This window comes from Drosophila arizonae, chromosome 3 (genome assembly GCF_054131065.1).
Source record: "Drosophila arizonae isolate 15081-1271.41 chromosome 3, UAZ_ARI_1.0, whole genome shotgun sequence".
In the NCBI taxonomy this organism is placed as follows: Eukaryota; Metazoa; Arthropoda; class Insecta; order Diptera; family Drosophilidae; genus Drosophila; species Drosophila arizonae.
Genome location: NC_142923.1, coordinates 29184693 through 29203512, shown reverse-complemented (window position 1 = coordinate 29203512; position 18820 = coordinate 29184693). Strand labels below are relative to the sequence as shown.

Below are 18820 nucleotides of genomic sequence, written 5' to 3'. Positions count from 1 at the left end.
GTTCATACGAGCACAACACACACACATACCCAGACAGACACACATATGAAAAAAGGAGGTGCGACAAAACTGTACAACAAAAAATCCTCTGGCCAACAGGATGTGCAACATTTGCCTTTGTTGCCACCGCTGCTGCTGCTGCTGCAACTTCTGCAGCCATTTCGTATTCGTTTTTCTGCAATGTCCTGCCGCTTGTTTATTAGCCTCATGCAATGAAGCAGCCGTGCGAAAGGTGAGGCCAAAGAACAACAGCTCTCATTCCGAATGAAAATAGATATATGTACAGAGGAACATATATATATATATTTATATACATATATATATATATATATATATGTATATCTATATATATAAATGCTCTAGCGCTTAGCTTTCACCAAATCAAAACTAGAAACATTTGATATTTAGAGTTTCCCTCTTTGCTAGAGCTCGAATGAATTTCATCGCTTGCTCTGCAACATTTTAGTTGCACATAAATTTTGATTATTTTTGCGATGAATAAATAAAGATAATTCCTTAAAAATTTATACTCTTATAAATTTAGCAAAACTATGCGTCTTACCAGTAAAAATATATATTGTTTTAAAAATGATTTATTAATACTTTGAGAGATTAAATTGGACTCCAATCATTTATTTCGCACTTAGAGAGTCTAAATACGAAAACTCATAGATCTGTTAGACACCGTACAGGAACAGTGTCTTGACTTAAATTAGGTAAAATAATCTCACTTCATCTCTAATATTTATACCATATATTTATATCAATTTATTTCTCTAACCTATGTATATGCTATGAGTTCGTAGTTAATGACGTTAAAAATTATATTTTATTCATTTGAAGTTAATTTGCCTAAAACATAGCACGAAACTAATAATACGTAAATGTTTTATCAAATTAAGAAAAACAAAACCGGATTTTTCATTTTCATTGGTTTCAAGTTATATGAAAAAGGACGCATACTATTTAAGCATCTATTCGTTTGGCATTTAGTGGCAGCCCAATAGTAATTTCCTCTACGCTTCTGCTAAAATTACCTGAACACAACTGTACCACGCCTACATAGCTTTAACAATACGGCGGTAGAAAACCTAAGTCGTCTCACTCTAGCACATGCAATCAATATGGTTCGACAAGTTCTAAGGAAAAAAAAAAAACACGAAGAATTCAGACGTTTCTTATATTTACACATTTGCTTTTTTCATGCACTTCAGATTGGACGATTACAGAATCGTATGCTAAATATATGAGAATAGAGGACAGAGAGTTATCTATATTAGTAAGCACTCAAAGAGAATGTGAAATTTAATTTTCGTAATTATTATAATTAAATATAAAAAAATATTACGTAATTTTTTTAAAGCAAATTTTTTTTTACTGTTCGTCGGATTTGATTAATCCTCGTCAATTTAAATTGACTGAAATGTTGCTATAAATGATTCCCTTTTTTAAATGATGAATTTCGCCTATAATATATTTTGGATTATATATATTTCCTGATAATTCTATGACAAAAATATTAAAATCATTTTCTTTTGGCTGATGAAATGTCAGTCAATATTGTAGCACTTACATATAGATTTCACGGTATAGTCTTAAGGTTAATTTGCCTGCTCGACCTGTCAAAACTTTGCCGAGCCTCAAATAAATGTCTTTAGCTCTACCTTTCTTAGCTTGATCTGACAACTCGTTTAATTTTGCACTTACAACTTGAAGATGGCCTTTTACGCGCGGAACAAACAACAGCAAAGTGCTATATTATGTAGCCAACTTTTATGGTAATTATGAGATTATTAAAAGAGTGATATATATGTATGTATAATTTTGATGGGGCGTTACGTAATTAGTGCAAAATAAGAGAGGAAAGTATTTATTTATGCGGTCGTTGCGTTCGGCTACGCCTGTCATTTTCAATTGTCGGCGATGGCTGCAGACGCTGCAGATAAATGTTGATTTATATGACCCTGGCCTCGGCGGCCAGGTCCTGCGACATTAATGTGTTGACATTTGGGACCTCTCCCGAATGGAAATGGAACAGCAACAACAACAATAGCGACAAAAAAAAAAAGAAGAAAACTAACAGCTTTTTGCTGTAGCCCATCAGAGGAGACGACGCACTCAGAGAGATAGAAGGGCCAGTTGTAATGAAAAGTAATAATATTAAATTAACAGAACTCTCAGGAATTGAAGCCACTGAGACAGTCAGATGTAGAGAGACAAAGAGAGAGAGCGAGAGAGAGCGGGACGACTCGAATGGGAACTGGGAATGCGGGCCGTTTCCACTATTATTTTCTGGCTAGGCCCGTCTCTCGCAGTAACATCTTATTTATGGTCTCGTTTCTCGTAAAAATTTGTTATTTAGATTTATGGCGCTTTGCTCTTTATTGTTGCTACTGTTGTTCGTGTTGCTGTTGTTGCTGTTGTTGTTGCCACATTTATTTATCTGCGCTTTTGCTTTCTTTTTGTTCTTCCTTTCTTCTCTCGTTGTTTGCCACTGAAATTTTAGAGCCACTTTGCTTGGTCACTTTGCCACAAAGAGGCAACAAAAAATAAATAAAATACAACAACAAAAAAAGTGTGATAAATGCCAAGGCATTATTATTGCTGAGCATTGGCGCAGGGGGCAGTTAAGAGCGTGTTCAAGTACTTCGTATATGGGCATGTTTGCTGATCTAATGATATGATGGCATTAATAAAACGCATTCGCATTCCCATTCACATTTGCCTGCCCCATTTGCCCAACTGTCTGGTCTGTCTTCAGGTCTAGGGGGCAATCAGCATAGAAACAGGCATTGAATCCTGCACAAATGAGAAATGGGATTTGTAAAAAAATCTACTTTCCTTAAACAGTTCGTAGTTTGCCTATGATAGATCCATTAGCTCAATTGCTGGACATTTTTATGAACAAAGCCTAATTTTAATTTTAATTTTTACTTAATTGCTTGTACATGGATATTCGAAATTTGCATTTAATTGTAATTATTGGTAGTTTTCTTATGACATTTCTTTTATCAAAACTAATTGAAACTTTTAAAAATAAAGTTAATTTTTGAAATTTGTCCCCTTTGTGCTTCACTTTCATTTTGTTCCAACAGACCTAAAATAACTTGTTCATTTTTACAACAAAAAGTTGAACAATTTTTTGGTATTTTTACGTTTCTGTTTAAAGCGTAAATTTCTGCCTGGTCTAACTAGTTCTATACGTTTCAATCGTCAACTTTTATAAAACATATAATCTTTGCATATGTTTAAACGAGAAAATAAAAAAAAATATATCGAACACTCAAGCATATGATGCTTAGGCATTTGCGTTAGCTTAATTTAGAAATCAGTTCAATTCAGTGATGCCAACACTTTTTGCTCTAACGCTAAAATATTCTGCTCAAATCTCGAATAACTTTAACTCTCACTTATCTAACCCGAGTGCTACAGCAGACGAGATGACATTATGCAAATCTTTGCTGCTTCACTCTTAAGTGCCACAAATTGTGGCAACGCATTGTGCTGCATTTATTTGTATTTCACTTTTTTGTTGCCTTCTTTTTACCACTTGCTGCCAGTTTAATTAGAAAAAATGTTAATTTAATGCTTCGCTGCTTCGCCGGGTTTTCTCTTCAATTGAGTTTCCTTGGCAGTTCAACTGAGTGTGTGTGTGTGAGAGAGAGAGAGAGAGGGAAAGAGTTTTTCTCACTCTGCCCACTTTTGTCTATTTGTTTGCTTCCATCTAACCGAGCTGAGGCCCAAAAAGTATGCCACACATACACACACACACTAGCACCACACACTCATCGACATTCACACACACACACTCACACATTGAAAGTGTTGGCCAGCCCGGCATATGCCCGTGTCATATTTTGCTTGTAGCGAGCAAATTTCGACAATGGCCACCAAAAAAAGGGCAAAAAAATCAGATTGTGGTAGTACACGACTACAGGAATACCCAGCAATTCATTAACTTTGCAGTAGCTGGCCAGCTCAAAAGTATGCTTTATACTTTTACTAACGTGCAAAACCAAATGTTTTTATATTTAAATTACTAAAACTGAACTGCATAATCAATTAATTGTATTATATTCCTTCAATAGAACAAATAACTAGTAAAAAATAGCAATTTAAAAAAATAAATAAAAATTGTATTATAATCGAAAGAAAATTTTGCTGAGTAAATTAAAAACATTCTCATTGAGTTGCTTTGAGCTACGAACTGGTTCATATGAATTCCGTTATGGAAGTAATTTAATCTGTAATTTATGAACTAGTTCCCAATGCTGGACACGTAACATATTTTTTTTTATTAGTTCCCCATGCTGTACATTAATATGAGTTTATTTGCTGTGTAATTTATGAACTAGTTCAAATTATTATACAACCAGTACATTTGCTACAAATAGACGTTTGTATTGTTAATGAGTTAATTTACAGAACAATTGATAATCTAGTTCACATGCTGCACAAACACACATTTTTAACAAGTGAACAAGTAATGAACTGGTTCACATCACTTCTTTAATTTATGACTATTTTTGAACTAGTTCAATAAAATCAGCAAAACCATATTCTGGTGTATGATTCATGCAATCGAACCTATTAAGCCACTCTCATCGAAACTGCCTCCCCGAATTCGTTTGTCTTGTGTAATCAGAATTCTCTGCATTTTGTTCATTTATTTGATTTCGTGCTGCTCATCAATTTGTAGACTTTTGCATGCCCTTTTACCGTTTTACAGGGCACAGCGGAAAATGCATCGCATCGCACAGTTTTTCATTTGTAAAGCGAAAAGTTTGTGGCTCGCGTACGAACTAGCCTCTGTTGCTCTGCATGTGCGAGTGCTAAATGATTCATGACTCACATATGTAAGTGTGTGAATGTGTGCGTGTGTGTGTGTTGGAGTTGTGCCGTGGGCAAAAAGTGCTTAACTCGTAATTTTTCAAGCGGTACGTGCAAATAAGGCCATTGAGGCCGCACAGGCCGCCGTTTAGCGTACGGCCTGTCCCCAGCACCCTCTCTCTCGATCTCGCTCTCTCTTAGTTGAGGCAGAAATTTGGAGTGCATTTTATTGTACTAGTTTGTCGGCTGTTCCTGTTGCCGGCCTGCACATGAATATTGCAGCTGATGAGCAGCCCCTCAACAGCTGCTTCCATCTGGCGGTGCCCCCTTGCAGCAGCTCTACTCCTGCCCCTGCCCCTACCGCTGCCCCGGCCGCTGTCTCGTGCAAGGGTCAAAAGTTTTAATTAATGTTTATGGCTGCACTGCTCTGCGGCGACTCGGAAGCCCCTTTAAGTACAATTTATTTATTTTCTGGTTAGCGGCAGAGCGGCGTTATGGCTAAGACGGCCTCTCGCACAAAACGGCCGCCTAAAAGGCAGACAACGCATTTTTTAATTAATTTGTTTGGCCCTTTTGCCACAAGATTCGTTTTTATTTTTATATATATTTTTGATAGAACACGCGGGTCGGGGGGATTTTTTTTTTTTTTTTTTTTTTTTTTTTTTGTGGTGGATTAATCAATTAAGGTGCGCAGGCAGCAATAAGTACATGAAATTTTAATTGCATTTCCTTACGCAAACAGCGCCCAGACACAAATTTCTCCGTTTCCTTTCGTCTTTTTTAGACGTGTGCGTGACAATAAACCTCATTTAATTTGCTTTGTTGGCAGAGGTTAAAGGGGCGTGGTCTCTGTTTTTTATTATTGGGGAAGACTGGGCAATTGTACGGAAGAGCTCTACATAATTCGTATTTCAGTTTAATGGGGTTTCTCGTTCTCCCTTTTTATGGGGGGAGTGGCTTTGTGTACTTAAGTAACTAGTTCTCCTGAGAATTCTGTTGATGAAGCGAATACTGATTTGTTTTATTGAGCGACTTAATAATAGAGAACGAAATCGACTTGAAATTGTTTATTAGGAATATAATAAAATAGCTATATGCTACAACAATTTTAACTCAATTACTGCTTGTTAAGATTAAAGTTCGAAATTTTGAAGACAAAATGAAAACCGTTAGTAGCTTAAAGCTAGATCTTCAAAGGCAGCTCTATAACTGCTCATGAAAACTAAGATAATAGTCGCTATAGACTGCATAAATTATAGGACTCTGGGAACCCGATATATTTTGACAGAGACGGGGAGATTAAATATATATATATATATATATATGAAAACATCGGTCCGTCGAATATAACCAACCTTGAAGGACTGCCAGATGGGGTTTCGTTAAGTTACGATTCCACCAGGAGCAAAGAGAGTGGAAAATCCGGCACCGTTCTCAAGTCTCTACAAACATATGTTGTGTTTCGTTAACTATATGTATATATATATGCCTTAAATAAAATGTTCATATATATGTATTAGATTAGATTGATTATAGTGGGACTTGAACTATCAAATTAATGAATGGTGAATGAATCTTATTTAGGCGATCGACTGTCTTATCTTCAACTTTCTTGCCATTAAACATTAAAGTCTTTTCAATCTTGTCTACTTCCTCATCATAATCTACTTTTGACTACCACTCTTTTCGACGACTACTCCACGATTTTTCTTTTTACTTCTGCAAACTGCTCATATTAACTAGCTCAAAACTTGCACTCGCTGCGAACTAGTTCAGTTTCCTAGGATGTCGTAATATTCAGGGATTCAACATATACGTTTTAAGTAAATCCAAGCTTCAATCAAGTTTCCATATGTCTATAATTATAATTGTACAACAAGGTAAATTATTTCCTCTTCTTCTTCTCTAATGCCCTTAGCTCCCGAGTCCGATGTCCAATAAAGTTCTGTTTGAAATTATGAACTCTTTAAATTGTTTTTACTTTCATCACGCCACATGGCATATCTCACATATGCCATCATCAAGAGAAACCATATGCTTATTTCCAAAAATTTCCAAAGCCTCCCGCTCGCTCGCTTTCTCTCCCTCTCTCTCTCTCTCTCTCTATCTCTTTCGCTCTTTCACTCTTCCTTTGTCTCGCGCTCAGTTTGTGGTCCTTTGCATGATGCGTGTGTGCTCGCTTTTTCTTCTACTTCGTGTGGCGGCTGTGTTGTTGTTTTGTGGAGCACGCAGGGGAATAATTACAAAATTTATGAGCACGGCAATGGGCGTGGCCTCATAATTGTCAATTGATGGCCGAGAGGGACGGTGGGCGGGTCCGGCAGGCCTAGCAGCGGGTAGCCTCATAAAACTGAAGTAGTTTGCCAGCCAGTCGACAGACGCGCCGTTGTTGTAGCTGCTTGTTGGTTGTTGTTCGTTTCCGTTTGCATGTCGTGTGGAGAGCACACGCCAAGGGGTTAAGGCTCGAGCGGCACGTGCTGCCCGCCCGCCCATTCAAGCGCCCTGTAGGGGCATGGCTAGCAGCAAATCGGGCATCGGGTTTTAATATAATGCGCATTTTAATGTCATTATTTTTCTGGGTGTGTGTGTGTGTGTATGTTATTTTTTGTTTTTTTGTTTATTTTTTTTTTCTTTTTGGTTTATTTTCATTACTTTCCTCTCAAGTTGAGCTGAAGGAAAAGCAAAAGTGCAAAAGACGTCGACAAAGCGGGCAATGCAAATTGCGGGCATAAAAAAGCAACAAGAAGCGAAGAAGACGAGGATGGAAGAGGGGCGGCGGGTAGGCGTCGCACCACATCGGGATCATGGCGTGAAACGAGTCGGGGACTGAGAAATACCGTCCGCAAAGTGAGCTATTTTTGTATGGCACACATACAAAACGACAAAAACGAAAGCGAAGAAAAAATAAAAGAAAACAAGGAAAAAACAACTGCAATAGCAGCAACAAGAGCCACAGTCGCCCTCTCTCTCTTTCTCTCTCTCTCTCTCTCTCTCTCTCTCTCTCTCTGTCTCGCGCTCTACCGCCGCTTCCACCCAGCTGCACCTCTGCACTTTAGCAGTCAGACAAAGCGACGGCATTGTCGCTTTTATGTTGCATAGTTGACATTGTTGGATTTCCACAAAGGTGTACACCAGCCAGGCAACAGGCAGTCGACAGAGCTAGAAGGAGAGAGGGAGAGTGTGAGGGGATGGTGGGAGGTGTTAGAGAAGGGAACAGCAGCTGCTAGGCGAAGAAACGACCACAAAAACACACTCGAAACACACTCAAAATATATACACACACACAGCGATAAAGGGGAGAGGGAGACAGAGAGAGATTGCAGCGCATTTGATTTGCTTTTTGCCTTATATTTGCTTAGCTATATATGGGTGTGTGTGTGTGTGTGTGTGAGTGCAACAATAACGCCTTTAGATACATGCGACTGTTCATCTTCACACCTCATTGAGTCGCCAGGTGGCGCCACTTTGCCACTTGCAAGGCAAAAGTTTGCTTTTACTCCACTCTCTCTCTCCCTCGCTGTGTCGCTAGTTTTCTCTACCTTCGCTAACTGCATTTCATATATCTTTGCGTGGCATATTTGCTTTGGCTCCATTCAGCTCGAACTCAGCGAGTCAGGCAAGTCAACTGTTTAAAGCCAATATGCATTTATATTTATTTTACTTGATTTATTCGTTGCAAGCGCTTTGAAGTGAATTTCAAGTTTCTTTGGCTGCCAATAAAACACACAGAAGGACAGAGAGAGATGGAGAGAGCGGGGGAAGTAAATGAGGAAAAATGTAAAGATAAACTCAATCAAGGAATTAATTGAAAAGTCTAAGCAATTCCTAAAATAATTTTCGTTCGATAGAATTATTTTGTTACATTCCATTACATGGCCGAAATAAATGCAGTGGAATTTTCTTGCTTTGTGTTAAAATTTAAAGTGAGCCTTAAAGTAAAATGTGATTTAACATAAATCAGAATAATAAACTCGAAACTCGAAAGTTTCATTGATTGAAGTTGCTTTAATTGTTGCTGTTTATTTACATTAATAAATTATTTCATATCTCTGTAAATTAGCCATTAGCTTAATGAAACTATTGGCTTTAAAAAAGAATTTAATGTGGATATGTTTTTATTGTAGATCATATTTATTATTATAGAGCTGTATTTATATTTTATGTGCCCATTGAGAGATCTCTGCTATAGTTTTCTTAGCCAAAGTCTTATCATAAAGCAATTATTGGCAAGCTAAATATCAATATAAAAGCACATTAAGCTTCGCTGTTCTTTTTTTTTCAACTAATAAACTATCCAAAGGCAACTTTTATACATATTTGGCTATATATATATACATGTTTCGCTCAACTTTATATTTCACTTGTTGTCGAACGCTTTCTAGCACTTTTGCCAAACACACACTCCCACACACACATATATACACTCACCCACTCAGTTTCGAATTGAGGACAAGTTTATTTTTTGTCAGCTCCATTCTGCAGTCATGTGACCAGCACTTAAAGCACACGTTGATCCCCCGCCTGCTCCCGGCTTTCGTGTTCTTGGTTTGCATTTTGCGTTTGACGCTCTAACTAAGTACTTGAATGAAGATGGGGTGCCACTGGGTCGGGTTGCGCGTGAAGGGGGGGGGGGGGGGGGAGGGAGGTAAGGTAAGGGGTGTTGGTTGTGGATTGGAGCTGTGGGAGCTGCCACCTCAGCTTCTGGTTTTGCTTCGACAGACTGCGCCCAGGATGCAAACTTTCCAATTGTTAAAACTTTGCACTTGAGCGATTTTTGTGTAGCATATTTTTTGGCATATTTGCGCGCTCGCATGTACCAAGCACTTTGCAAAGAAAACTTTTCAATGTGGTAAACACGCGCACAAGCACACGCACGCACACACACACACACACACACACACAGCTGCACATACTCGCACATTGCCGCAGACACAACTATTAAAAGCCAACAGCAGAAGCAGCAGCAGCAGCAGCCAAAAGAAAAATGCATAAATAATGTAGGCAGGGCGAAGGAAAGCTGCAAGCACGAAGAAGGCGCATACAACAAAGAATAGAGAGAGTGAGAACAACAAGAAATATGACCTAGCAAATTGTCTACAATAACGAATACTTAATGCCCTCTAACAGACGAAGTTGCCTCCTATGTGCAAGTCGAGAGCTGTTGACAGGCGAACGAGAGTTGAGAATTAAAAATCTAATGGAAGTTTCTATAGATGTGAAAACACGAGAAAAATAAAGTACAAGAGCAGACATGACAACAGAGATAAAATGAGGGAAAGGAGCTCAAGTAAAAGAAAACCCAAAAATGAAAATAAATGAAAGACATACAATAGCAGATATGCAAGAGATGAAGTTATAGCTTTACTTCTATTCTTGCTGTTCAGAACTCTAAATATAATTTCATGCTTAAAATATTCATTTACCTTTATAATGTAATTTCAAACTAAAGTCTGTTCAAAATTGTACCTAAATTTACACTTATTAGGAAATAGATCAAACATTAATAAATTTAATTAAGCCTCAATTTTATTTTTGCTCTGGCGACATTCTAAATATAACTAGATTTCCAAATTCATTGGCATTTGCCTTCAAAGTATAATTCTAAACAAAAAGCTTTTGAAAATAAGACCTAAATCTACACTAATTAGTATAAAGATCAAACATAAATAAATTCTATTTATATTTAATATTATTTTTGGTTTGACCTTCAAATATATTTAAAGCGTAAACCTGTTGGGAATTTTAAGCCTAACCTAACCTAAAATTATGTACCTTGGCATTTGCTTTAATAATATTATTATCATTAAACTTCGAATGACTTAAATTAAGATGGTAACTCATACTTAAAAGAAATTCATAATTTATATTCGCATATTTTTAGAAAATGATAGTAGTTACTAGCATAGTTCATACACCCTATGTGTATGCATGTATGCTATAGGGTAGACAGGAAAGAAAAGGACACCGCCTGTGTCAAGCTGACAGTTTTTCTTTGCGCTCTTCTTTCTATTTTTTTCTGGCTGGCACAAGTTCTTTTCCACACATTATGAAAAACTTTCTACTAGCGCGCACTGATAAACGTTGCTCACACACACACACACACACCCCCTAACCTTGAGTGTGCGTGTGTGTGTGTGCATGTCTAAGTCAACACCAACAAGCGAGCAGCCAGGCTGCGAGTACATTAGGCAAATACTTTGGAAATTATTTTCTGTTCGCCCGAGTGGGTTTCGGTGCTGGCAGCGTTGGCGGTTTAGTGGGTCAATTTTTTCGGCTGTGCTCTGCTGGCTCGGCTGTTGTGTGTGTGTGCGTGTGTGTGTAGACAGAGAGGAAGGGAAGGGATGGCAAGGAAAGAGGCCAACTTGCGTGTTCGCAGCGCGTTTTGAGTTACCTTCGCCAAAAGTTGTTCGCTGTCATGTTACGGCAATTTTACGCCCTCGCCATTTCAGGGGCAGGCAACAACAACAAAGTTGACGGCCAGGCGCCGCAACTTGCGACTACAATGTTAAAATGTCAAAGCAATTTCACATGTATTTCTTTTTTTCCCACATTTGCTTTCTTTTCTTGTTTTTGGATCATTTTTACCCATTATGCAGCGAAGCGTATATTCGCCTCAGATTATGCAGCACTTTAAAGCTCTGCTCTGCTCGCTGCGCGTTGCTCGCTGCTCAAAGCTGGCCAAAATACTCTCGACTCCCACCTGCTGACCGTTGCAGTTGCCGTTAAGCCGCAAAACACGCATTCAGTCGCATGCAGCTGCTGCACCACCAACGACTGACTGTGCCATACCCTGTAAAGTGAGCGGGGAGTGTTGCCAATTTCGCTGACATTTCGCGTGCTCATTGCATATTAATTGCTAATGCTCGAAATTCCTTGACAAGCACTACGATTAAATGAAAAGCGAATTAATATTAGCTCGAGGGTATTTCGTTGTCCATGAAGAATTGCAGCAATTCGGAATTGTTTGGAGCTGCATTTGCAGAAATTGATGTTGTGGGGCTTTCGGCTCTGCACACACTCGCAGCCAGAGAAACGCCTACCCATTCATCTCTCTCCCTCCCCTCGTCACTGTTACCCTCAATATTTGGGGCATTTTTGCATTTGGCCGAGAGCGTGCGTCGACTATGTAAATATATGCCGGTCAAAATGCAGCAAAACCTGCAAAACTGTGGAAACTAGAAAGCCTGAAAAGCTGCAAAACCTGAAAACCATTTGCCATTGAGTGCACTAATTTGAAATTATGCCGAGCTACGCAAAATATCGCACAGTATGGCAAATTTCCTGCTCCTTCGCCTATACGCTATACGAGCTATAGAATTTTTTTTTTTTTTTTTCTTCTTTTCAAGTGTGCTTGGAAGCCGAACTCAGCTAGAGTTGCCTACATTTTCAGGGCGGCTTTAAACATTTAATAATACTTCCATTTTGAGTGCTCTTTGCAGGGAGACTTTTGAGTTCAGTAATTGTTCTGGCTCAGTGTGCGTGCGTGTGTGTGGGTGAGTGTGTAAGTGTGTGAGCATGTGTGTCTCAGCTGCTGTCAATTTGTCTTTCAATTAGTCGGACTCTATTTGAGTTGAAAGCAATTGGAGCAGTTGGAGGTCGCCATAGATAAGTAAAATGCATCTTGAAACATGTCTATACTAATTAATGTTGATTTCGAACAAACTCTGGCTTCAATTTTTGATTGATGTTTATAAAGCACTAATGAAAATAAGTTCATTAAATTCAAAGGACATTAAATGTAAGTCACATGCAACATAATCTAAATTTTTATTATTTATTACTTATAAAATTTTAATCTTCTTAGAAAATCTCCTCATTGATTTCTACAAATATTTTTGAGAGCAATCCCAAGTAAAAATGTGGCAAGACAAGTATATAAATAATTAAAAAAAAAAAAAAAAAAGAAACATAAAATCTAAGCCTCTTGTTTATGTGAACAGTTTGTTTGTCTTGCAGTCCAGCCACGCCCACTGACACGCCCATTAATAACCCAAATCGGGTTAATTAAAAAGTGAACTGTTCATTAAAAAACCAAACTTCAATCTCGACTTTTTGGCCAAGTGTCAATAGCAAAAGTGCCTAAGCGAGTTGACTAATTACAAGGGCTTTAGCCCAGAGCAAAAGAGATGGTAAAAGTGAGCGAGACAGAGATATATAGCTGGATATGGAAACAAAGCAAGTCAATTAGAGGCGCTGTCACTGACAGAAATCAAATACAAAACTGAATGAAAAAAAAGAAGAAGAACAAGTAAGAAAGCTCTAGTCGAGACTGCTCGACTACGAGATCCCCTGAACCCTTGGAGCAATAGATATTTCAGTAATTTTTCGCGTCTTTCAGCTTACACAAGAAACACGCACACACAGACGCACGTACGCACACACAGGCATACATACACACACACGCATACAGACACACATACACACGCACACACGCATACACACACACATACACAAACATTTACATACATATACACACACAAACATAAACACGCAAGGGCGGCAGTGAGCGCTTACTATGAGAACTAAATTGCTTAATAACTTTTTTTGTGGACGTACGATCTTCATGAAACTTTCAGATTATGATTATAACATGGATATGCATGTAATTGCCAAAGCACAAGTCTCTAGTATTTGAAATACGCTCTTTACAAAAGTGAGGGTGAGGGGGTGAATTTAAGGGTGGGGGGTAAATTTTAACAAAAACCGAAATTGTATAAATTGCATATAAGCATACATTAAAAATTTGGAGACTCTAGCAATAAAGGTGTAGAAGATATAATTTTATAACTGGTTTTCGATAAGATTTTTTATCGATAAAAAAAGATCGGGATGAGTTATCGATTTTTAATGATAAACTTGATATGCGCGCTGTAATTATGGACATTTAAAAAAAAATTTGAAGTCTCTAGCTCTTATATCTTCTGAAATCGACGCGTTCATACATACGGACAGACGGACAGACGGACAGACGGACAGACGGACGGACGGACAGACGGACAGACGGACAGACGGACAGACAGACGGACAGGGCCAAATCAACTCAGCTCGTCACCCTGATCAAGAATATATATACTTTGTGGGGTCTGCCACGCCTCCTTCTCCCTGTTACATACATTTCAACAAAACCATTATACCCTGATTTCCCATTTTCAATGGGTTCAGGGTATAAAAATAGAAGAGCGAAAAACAGTAAAAGAGTTGAATGTGTTAAATAGTTAAAGGCCTTAAAACAAAACATTTAAAAATTAACAGAACTTAAAGAGAGAGCGAGACATAAAATGCGAATCACAGAGAGAGAAAGGAAGAGAGAGAGAGAGAGACAGTAGAGCAAAGCAGAAACAGTTACAACTGTCAGCTAAAGGAGCCAAGTTAAGTAAAACGGACTTAAAGTTTTAACAAGCTCCTCGCCCAAGTGTCTGCCGAGTGCTGCTGTCAGAGTGGAAAGGCGGGCGGGGGTATATCGGGGCGACTGCCAGAAGGCTCGCCTGCGAGGCGCTAAGCTCCGGGGGAAAGGGGAGCTGGTTTGTTGCTTCTTGCTATTTACTTATTTTGTTTGCATTTACTTAAATCGGATGAAAGGATTTGCTGCTTAGTGCGCGCGACTTTGTCTCTGCGTCACCCGCACCCTTCCTTACCTTTTCGCCCGCCTCGCCCTCTGCGACAACCCTTGACAACAATTTTAAATGAACTTTGCGCAAAACTGAGTAGCATTTCAATTGAGTGTCAGCAAATGTTTATATATATTCGAGTGTGACTGTGAATGTGACTCTGTGGAGGGCAACCAAATTTTTTCCCTTGTCTACAGATTTATGGTCATTGGCCCGGCCCAATGTGTGTAACAGATATCGAGTTCTCGATAAAATGAAAAAAACACCAGCTCTGTCCCCTCTTTATCAATATCTGCTCTCTGGCTGTCACCAAGGCAACTTTGGCTTTCAAGTAGTAGCCAGAAAAAAGGGATCGTTCAGCCGCTTATAATAATGACAAAAGACACCAACAACAACAAGGACAGCAGCAAGAGCTACAAATCTCTGTATATTTATATTTGTTACGTCCTGCTCCATTTGTAAAATCCTTTTTTATGTAAATAAATTCTCAAGTCCATTTTCAACATATTTATGCGCCATTTTACACACAGAACCCAATTCCGGCCGTTGGGCTTCCTCTATAGACATTCTATTTATTTTTCTTTTTTCTGCAAATCCCATTAAGAATTTTTACCCGAAATAAGAAAAATGAGCTTTCGCTGCATTAGAAAAGAAAATAATCAGCCCGAAAACCAACAGCCAAACAACCAACAACAACAACTACAACAAATGACAATAGCCAAAAGTGTTAGGTAAATTTACTGTTGACATTTCATTTTGTTCATGGAATTTGTCCGTCGTTTTTCGACTGCTTATTGTATACTCTTTACTCTTGTTCCCCCTCCTTTTTGGGAGGGATGTGCTTGACACCATTTTCTGCTGTTTCGGGTCAATGACGGAAAAGGGATTCTACAAATGGCGCAGCTTAAAGTGTGCTGAACCGTCGAGTGTTAACGGAAATGTTTGTTTAGCAAGAGGATAATACATTATGCATTTCAATGGATTCTTATGGCTTACGCTGAAAATGAAGATATATCTGTTAATCTCATAGACTCTCTCCCAATTCTGAACAGCTTCTGTTCTTCACAGTGAAATTGCTATAGTATATGGTATATAGAATAGCATATTTTCTATAATATTTGCAGTCATCAAAGACTTTGGAATTCATCACTAACTTTGTAATTGTAATTTTGTATCCCAAATTTTCAGAGCTAGACTCTCCAAATTTGAAATATAAATTCGTGTTTATTTCATATTTTTCAGTTACGGTTTTGGTTCAAGATCCTTAACAGGAGAACTCATCTCCGATATTATAGTATAAATTTAAAAATTTCCCGTCTTTATATCTATTGCTATTGTCATCGCTCTACTCCCCCTCTTGTTACTTATCACATAGCTGTTCGTGTGATGATTTATCATTGCCACCAAAAACGATTTTTAATAAACACTTTTATCTTTAATCCGAAAAAATCCAAAGCCTTAGCAAATCAAAGCAATACCTATTTTCTAGGCGCTTATAAAGCTCACTTGGAATGAATATTTCTTATTCAGTTAACTTAACATTAATCAAACGCGCTTTTCTCCCAGGCTTTTCGCGACTTTTCCTGACCTTTGACAGCGGCAAGCCAACGATTTTCTAGACTAGAGCTCATAGAGCTGCGCACTTATCAGTCCAAATGGAAATTAATATTTAATGCGGGCACATTTTTATTATTTTGTACTTTTAGCCAAACCCCAACAGTCCCGCTTCCCTTCCGATGGTGCGGCAGAGAGTCCTGGCCGGGTGCTTTGAAATTTTAGACGCTGCTTAAGCCTCATTAATAAATAATGACGAGCATATTATGAAATGAAATGTTAGCCACGCCGACTGCGAATCCAAATGCGAATGGGAAAAGCAAAGCAAAGAAAAGAAAAGACGTTGAATCGCTAGAAATTTCTGAACACCGAATTTTGTTGCTGACAAGCGCAAGAATTTTGCCAATGTTCGAATTGTTTATATATATATATATATATATATATATATATATATATATTCAATAATTTTCACTGGCTGCATTTTTATTCTTCCTCTGCGGGGCGAGGCATTGATAAGCCAAAGAAAGTTTTGCTAGCCAGCAAAAATCCCCAGAGATAAAGCATGAGAGAGAGAGAGAGAGAGAGAGAGACTATAGAAATTTGTTTTTTTTTGGACAACTTGGCCGTGGGATCTGGGCTTTGGTCTGGTTGCTGCTTAAACGCAGACAAGCAAAACTTTTGGCCGCAAAACTTTTAACTGGTTGGTGGCCATACTTGTTGCCCAGCCAGATCTAGGTGGTGCCGTTTGGCGGTGCGGTGGTGCGGCGTTGCCAACAGCCAGCTGCTAAGACAAACATAAATTACATGCCATTGTCCAATGGCGCGCGTCCGGGCCACAAAGTTGCCTCTAATGATGCCACATTCAGACGTCTATGGGCCGAGCGGCGATAGAGAGCTAAAGAGAGAGAGAGACAGAGAGAGAAGGAGACTGCGGCATAAATTAGCCGAAAGCACAAATACATACAGCCATGCACACGTTCGTTCGCCGCTAGATGGCGCGCCAGTTCTGCTCAAATTAAATGTTAATTTCATGGCATCATAATCACCAGCGTCGCACAACCACACACACACACACACATGACCTCATTAAGGCCAACCGCTGGCCAACAACGAACAGCCAAACAACAATCAGAAATACGTTAGAATGTGAAGAGCCAAAAATGCAGCACACGAAGATATCCTGCAAAAACCAATGAGCTCGAGACAAAGCCCCTAACTAAAATAGAAGCTTACCTAGATACCCTGCAAAAAATATACGAAATATGCAAGACATTAATATGGAATATGTGAGACTTTTCTCTCTTGAACCTAAGGAATAAGCATACGCTATCCAATGTAAATACTTTGCAGGGTATTATATCACGAACAATGCCGAGGCCATATAATAAAAGGCAACAAGCAGCAGCCACATATAGCCAAAGCCGCCAACCGCTGGGCAGTCGGGACGTAATGAGTGTGTGAGAGTGGGCCCAAGGTGTGTAGGTCAGGAGACAGGATAAGAGGGACGGGACGGGGGTGCTGGAGCTGATGGGGCGTCGTCTACGTGGCGGTCTCCACGCTTGGCAAATAAACTGTAAAAATGTTTACCGACAATTTTCTACACAATTTTACGCCGCGACGAAGGAAACGGTGCACGGGTGGGGTGAAGCGGAGCGGGGCGAGGCGAGGCGAGGGTGTTTGGCTAGGAATTTTAGCAAATTAGGGTGTGCATGAGGTCATATTAATGTGGTTAATTACAATAATTAGAAATTTAATTAAGGTGTGTGTGTGTGTGTGTGTGTGTGGCTGTACACACTAAAAATCGAATTTACATGTTAAAAAGCTGTTAAAGAAAAACTGAAATGAAACACATGCCATAAATACGAAAGCAATATAATTTGTATTACGGGTTTGGTTTGCGGGAGAGAGATAGAGATGGAGAGAGAAGGGGGTTCCAGCTAAAGGGCTAACTGTTGGCCAGTTAGTCAGCCAGTCAAGTTGGCAACGCGACAAACAACAAACCCACACACACACACACACAGGCCCAGACACACCGATACACACACCGACACAACTAACTGAGTTGTTGTGGTTAATGGGTTGTATGTGCCCCTCATTTGTTGTTGTTTTGTTAGGGTATTAGAACAACTATGCAAATGGAATTTTTGTTTTGGGCTGCGGCCAGTGCGCTGTTAATGATGATAAATATTGCGTACATTTTGTGGCGCTATGAGCCACTAGCTAAAAGGGTTGAGTTAATAATATCCATGAAAATTGGCCAGAACAAAAGGCTAAAATGCGAAGCCTGATATTTATGTGAAGATGTCAAAAATAAAAATATATTTAGACGGTTAATCAACAAAAAAAGCTTTATTCATGAAAAATTAGGCGTCTCTCAACTAATTACGCAGTGAATTAGGCTAGAAATAAATGTATTTATATAAAGAACTTTGAGATTTCCTATAATTTGAATTAATTTTTTTTTTTTTTTTTTTTTAAGAATTTACGTTTCTTGAATTTATGGGATTATACAAAATATTATGAATGGAATATGTGTTATATTGTTTTAATGAAAGAAATATAAATTGAAAATAGATCTATAAATTTGTAATATTTCAAATTAACCTGATGACCAACTGACTTTTATTCAATACATACATATACATGATTCGAAATCGGGAATTTGTTAAACAGGCAAAATCTCTACTTTGGTACACAATTGCTGATACAAAATTGGCATATCGATATAAAAATAAAAGATTTATTATGTAGTTCTAGTAGATATTCTAGCATTCGTTCAATTTTTATACTCATTCACGAAAGTGAATCAGTATATTGGTTTTGTGCAA

General features: G+C 38.5%; 1 protein-coding gene and 1 long non-coding RNA gene across 13 annotated transcripts in view; both read left to right on the top strand.

The window, feature by feature from the left end:
• The window catches only part of Lar (tyrosine-protein phosphatase Lar), a 169852-nt gene that overhangs the window by 47097 nt on the left and 103935 nt on the right, over positions 1-18820 (top strand). The gene's annotated exons all lie outside the window — the stretch shown is intronic.
• LOC149270021 (uncharacterized) lies at positions 9466-13492 on the top strand. Its single transcript, XR_016269481.1, has 3 exons — positions 9466-12568; positions 12635-13078; positions 13169-13492. It is a non-coding gene; the product is annotated as an uncharacterized LOC149270021 (long non-coding RNA).